We start from the raw sequence: 6,000 nt of genomic DNA on the forward strand, positions 1-6,000 counted from the left end.
TGAAATAAATGAGCTTGAGTTTAACACCATTGAACTGTGAAAGATGTGTATGTGTGTTGCAAAGAGGTGCCCCCAGAGGAACCAACCAGGTTCCTTTTGATTCCCAGTGTGCTCAGCCCAGTTCCTGCATTGAGCCTGCTCACTGAATGGAAGTAGCTCAGTGTAGGTTTTCTCCATCCTAGAGTAATAGCATGCTTATTGATCCCCTGACTGTTGCTGTTAATATCATGGGCCATGCAGACATATTTCAAGAAAATGTGTTACAGCATTTTGGTCTGAAGGGAATGGAATGTTTTGCCTCATTCCTTGTGGGACTACTTCAGCCCTCTCCAGTGGCATAACACCACCTTGCACTCCTGACAGGGATATTTACCCACTCTGAGGCAACCCTTGACCATTTGATTTGCTTTTGTCCCTTGCAAGGATGTGGCCTGAACAAATTGGAAGAAGGATTCTCCCAGGGACTGCTTTGTTAGGCAGCCTTTGGGAAATAACTATTGGCTCCCATGCCTCATTTTCCCTGTTGATCACTGAAATAGTAAGAGGAAGACCATATTGCAGAAGGCTTTGAGCTTCCAAAGAAAGTCATTCACACTGCCAGGTGTTACATATTTGCTATCAACAGGTGATAGACTTGGTAAACACTGATTTATTCAGCCTGACATACATGGGACACTGCTGCAGAAAGAACATCAGAGGGAAAAGGACCAGCTGAGGCAGCTGGAGGAAAGAAGCTCAAAATAGCCACATACCTATCCTAGATGTCATTGGATCTCATCTTCAGAGGTAATTCCCTTGCCCTGTTCAAATATTGCCAATTTCCGGAATGCCACAGTTCAGGTGCCACACTGGACACTGACTAACACATACTGTACTTACTTATAGAAAACATAAGACCTTCAACTGCTTTCAGCTTTCTGGGTGCTCTACAAAGATGATGGGATGGAATGGGGTGTCAAGGAATGGAGCAAAATCTGGGTAACTTAATCCCCTTGCTATATAATGAGATGGATATAGTGAAACAACGCAGGCAGCACAAAACTGGTCATTAATTCCCAGTTACTTTCAGAGATTACTGAAAGTTGATAGAATTTTTCTCACAACAGTCATCCATACTAGGGATATTTCATCTGGACTGTGATGCCATGGCATCTTCTATAGGAAAGGTTAGTCTGGAACCTGAATTGAAGCTCTCCTGATATTCAAAATCTCAGTGCGACATTCGTACCGCAAGGATGCTGCCTCTTCCTTACATGCTTTTACATTCATGCATCCCCAATATTGGCATTCTTCAATGATTTCCTCTGTCCTCAAACATGCACTGAGCCTAGCATAGCATACACAAATGCATACCCCTGTGCATTGGTCCTTTCCAGATACATAAAGAATATAATGACAATGGGATACAGAAAATCCTGGGTGCATTGGCACGTACTACAGTGCAATCCAAGCACCGATTTCACAATCTCCCATGCGCATTTCCTGAGACCAGCATAAATATAGCTAAGCACATGCACACCACACTACAAAATCTCCTCAGCTATAAACATATGCACCTCTGGCTCAAGGATAAACACACTCCTTGCAAAGTGTCTGAACCACCTGCAGTATACAGAGTTCATGGTGTTCATCATTCTATACAGGTTCATGCATCTACAAATTAACTGGAGCTAAACCCAGCACTGAGGATTAAGGGCATGCATATCAAACCCCCTCCCATCCTCATGTATTCCCCCACCCTCAGTATCTGTACCAGACTTGATGCTCATATAAAACTTAGGGTGCTTCACACATGACCGCTTTCCAATGTTCACAGGAAAATAACCAATCATACCATACTTCAGGATTTCTCTCCCCTCCACACACATGCACACAACAATACTAAAATGCTCACCCCACCCCCACCCCTAGGTAAAAACTCATGTTTGGATAAGGAACTGCTTATAGAGGCAATGGATGAAAAATTGTCTAGGAGAAGACTATAGGACTATACACCTAAATGGTTGTATAGGTCCTTTCAAGGACAGCTCCATAAAATGCTTTCTTTCTTGTTTTATCTACTCTGGGCTTTTCTGGTGCCAGAACTCCCTAATAACTGAGAATCTCTGAGCATCACAGCATCCAGAGAGGGCACATTGATTCATTGCACTCCCATTATAGATAGCAGTAAAGTGTATGGGGAAAGAGAGAGAGATGAAGATACAACCAATGGCAGCATCAGGAAAGTTTCCCAGGAGCCTTGGCAAGAGCCTAATGCTGCTCAGATCTGTACTTCTGGAGTTCAAAGCAGCCAGACACCCATCTAATGAGGCCATCTAGGTCTGGAGCCAATGACAGCAAGCTGGCTGAGACTGTATGTGTGTTCCAAGAGGAGACTGCAGTAAGAAGGGTGAGCTAGGCCTTATCAGGAACAGACGGAGCTAATGACTCAGGAGCTGGAAAATCGTTATCTCCCATCTCATCTTGTAAGCACTCCAGAGCTATAATAGACTGGGAGCTTGGAAAGTGACTTGCCCTGTGCCAGCCATCCAGCAAACAATCAGCAGATTCATCCCCAGAGTTCTCATCCTGCAGTCCAAGGGTTGCATTTTTTTTCAAAACAGAAGCTATAGACGTGACTCCAAGCTTCCCCTGTCCATTTATCCAAAGATCCAATTGCACTGAATGTCACATTACTGGATTTCTCTATGCAGTCATGGGCACAGGTAAATGACTGTGTGAAGAACCATTTGTATTAACTGAGTGGTATATGCAGAGAGCTGGCAGCCATCCCCACAATTCCTCGGTGTGCTGTCCCAGACAGATGCAGTTATGGAGATGGGTGCTGTCTCACTGTGTGTACTGCCCATTTCATGTGAACCTTTCTCCATGTGGTTGTGTACCTGTGTACACAAGCACATGGAGAAATTCAGTACCATGGTCCATACGTATATTTCTGTGCAACACTGGGTTGAACCTGCCGAAGGTAACAACGGAGGTAGTGGTTGCTTGAGAAGTTACTTTCGACAAGTTCCACCTGGGTAGAGAACCCATCCTAGTTTACTTGCCTCAGACTGTGTCACATGCAGTGACCCGTTTCCTTTTTCACAAATTCCCCCTTTCCCTTCCTGGATTCCTCTATGATTGGAGATATTTGAACACTGACGCATCTGGCTTTTGGTGCAGTGGATTGTTCTGTGTCCAATACAATCCATTCTTCCCTTTGGGGGGCCATCATACCCTGCCAAACAGTGGCAGGGAGGGCTGAGTCAGCATATCTTTTGAGCAATGTTAGGGAGTGTGATTCCTTCCCTCAACTATTGCAAACAGGTGTAGATCAGAAAAATGCAAAGGCGCCAAATGTTCTTAGACTGAATCACCATTTAATGGATCCAATCCACTTCAAAAGGGGTTTCTTGCCCTTCCTGAAACCTCACATCTATTGGATTTGAAATCTAAATTTTGGATCCATGCATTTCCTATGCCAGGAAAGTTAGTAAAGTGCTCCCTCCAGAGAAGCATGCTATATATTCACAGGGGACACATTGCACCAATATCTGAGCACACTAGTGGGATCTAAAGCCAAAGTGCTGCAGAGCCAGGTGACAGAGACCCATTGCATGCCTGACACCCAAACTGCAGTATTGTCACGACCCTGAAACAGGACAGGTCGTAGGTGTGTGGCTATATGTGCAAAATATCCCCTTTTGGTATCTTTGCTTGCCTGATCTGCAACTGTCTTGATTTTAACCTTGATGGGACAGAGGGGAGCTGGCAGCTTCGACCACATCTTCAGTCTGCCCACTAGGTCAGGCGCTGGGGACACTCTGCCTTGAACAGATTGTAACAACCTCGGACGGATGGAGTCTCCCCGCGCCCCCTCCTCATCTCCGAGGCTTGCTTCCTACAGTACAACCCGCTTTCTTGTGCTCTGCACCAATCAGAAGTGAACCGCTGATCAGTGTTCTCATTCCGAATGCACCAAGGTGGGTGTCCCTTCCGCGATCCTGCCCCAGCAGCCCCCAACACCTCGGGAGCTGTCCATTCAGCACTCTCGGCAAACCGAGACCGGGAGACCGTCCAGTCAGCACCACGGACAGCGAACGCTCTACTTCGCTGCTTGAGGACAGATTCCTTCCCGTGAAAGCCCCGCTCGGGTCGGCGTGACCCCGGCACTTCTTCCGCTAACTAACCCGCTGCAGAGAACGAGAAGCCAGGCGAGGCGCTTGCTTTTGGGTTCGCGTGATGTCTCACTCTCCCCGTCCCAGCCTTTGGTCTCAAAGCCCCGCTGAGGCTTAGGGGACCCCCCGACGGAGAGAAAGGGAAACCTAGTTTGTGATCCACCCCTAAAGTGGCATCTGGGCAAACAGAAGCAAGCAAAGAACAAGGAGGAAAGTGAAACTTACTCGCTTGCTGGTGCGGGGAGACACGCGCGCGCGCACACTCACACCCGCGCACGCGCGCACGGACTGTCCGAGGAGGGCTGAAGACTCGGAGCCGGCGGGTCAGTCCTTGCAAATGCTGCAGTTGCTTTTCCCACTCGCCCCTCCAGGGCTCCCGTGCGTCGCTGTCTTCTGCAGAGCTCCCACCTCATTGGCGGAGAGGCTGCTCACCAGAATAAAGCGCCTGCATTAATTGAGAAGGGGGCTCGCGGTCCCCCCCCCTCCCGCGCTCCCACCCCGCCCTGCTTCGGCTCCTCGGTGGTGCAGTTCACTAGCCAACCCCAGAGGGCGGTTTCAGCCCCGCCCCTCCATCCCAACTCCTTTCCAAGAGCCCGCATCGAGACTTGCTGAGCTTTGCAGTCTGAGTCAGGCGAGCGAGAAGGGGGAAGCCTGCCGGATCAATGGAAAAGCCTGCTAAGTCAGCTGCAGTGGCAGTGGCAGCGGGAAGGAGGGGCGCGGGAGGGCGAGCGTGGTCGGAGGGAAAACTGTGTGTGAGCCCTGCGTGAGGTGTGTGCGTGTTAGTGACTGCTTTATTGCAGGCAGTGAAGATATCAATACCCCCAAGGAGGGGAAACGGGATTTACAGTGATCGTGCATGGATACGCAAGGGAGGCTTTGCAGTGCTGTTCAGAAAACACAGACAGCGGTAGCAGACGGAAGTCTCCTATGCACCGACACCTGTAAATTAAGGGGAAGGAAACATAACAAGGGTATCGTCTAAGCTCCACTCAAGGTCAGAGAGGGGGCTGCGATTAGGAATAGGCCCGTCATATTTCCCATTGAAATATTCCATTGCATTGCACATAGGTAGGACTCTCATTTCTCTTGGCATAATAATACAGCGCCAAGCTCTTGGTAAGTCTTTAGCTCAGAGCAGATAATGCATCCGTAACATTCCTCTCCCAAGCACCAGCAAATAGCACCCGGGTCTTTCTTAATTTCTGCATTGTGCTGACGATGTCATTTGTGGAGCATGCCAGTGGTTCACAACTTTTTCACTCCAAAACTAGCCATCCACATGGATAAAATGCAAGGGATGGGTTACTGAAAGAGAGAGAGAGAGAGAGAGAGAGAGAGAGAGAGAGAGAGAGAGAGAGAGAGCCTACCATATTCTGTGCTAAAATTGTCCATCACTCAAGAATTTTTGAATCTTATCCAGAGAAAACTTCTCACTGGTTGAAATCCCTATGAAGCTACTCAGTAAGGCCCTGATCCATGGGCTTGGTAACTGGATGGTGACACAGATTGGCATGAGAGTATTTTGTATCTGTTCCTATGTACTACAGCTTCCTCCCCACCCCCCAGGAGGATCACCCTTTGTGAGTTAATCCTGGAGTATTTCTTTTGTTTTATTGCCCACTTTATACCAAGGGCTCAGGGCAGTGAAAGGAGTTTTATCTGAGGATAAAAGAGAATATTCTATGCTGCCAGAGGACTCATCTTCTGACATAGCTCAATATCAACAGTTATTGATCACTTGTCCCTACTCTGTACAGCACCATGTACATTGATGGTGCTATATAAATAAATAAATAAATAAATAAATAAATAATAATAATAATACATCTTTCTGAGAACC

General features: G+C 47.6%; 1 protein-coding gene across 3 annotated transcripts in view; it reads right to left on the minus strand.

Annotated features, from left to right (window-relative positions):
- SYT2 (synaptotagmin 2) overlaps positions 1–4,614 on the minus strand; it is a 179,611-nt gene extending 174,997 nt beyond the window's left edge. For 2 of the 3 annotated variants that reach the window (XM_063144040.1, XM_063144014.1), the window contains exon 1: positions 4,386–4,614. The gene's annotated coding sequence lies outside the window, so the exon portion shown is untranslated. The remainder of the gene's footprint in view (positions 1–4,385) is intronic. The other variant, XM_063144032.1, reaches the window with a different exon arrangement.
- Between the last annotated feature and the right edge of the window lie 1,386 nt (positions 4,615–6,000).

Source organism: Elgaria multicarinata, chromosome 1 (genome assembly GCF_023053635.1).
Source record: "Elgaria multicarinata webbii isolate HBS135686 ecotype San Diego chromosome 1, rElgMul1.1.pri, whole genome shotgun sequence".
NCBI lineage: Eukaryota > Metazoa > Chordata > Lepidosauria > Squamata > Anguidae > Elgaria > Elgaria multicarinata.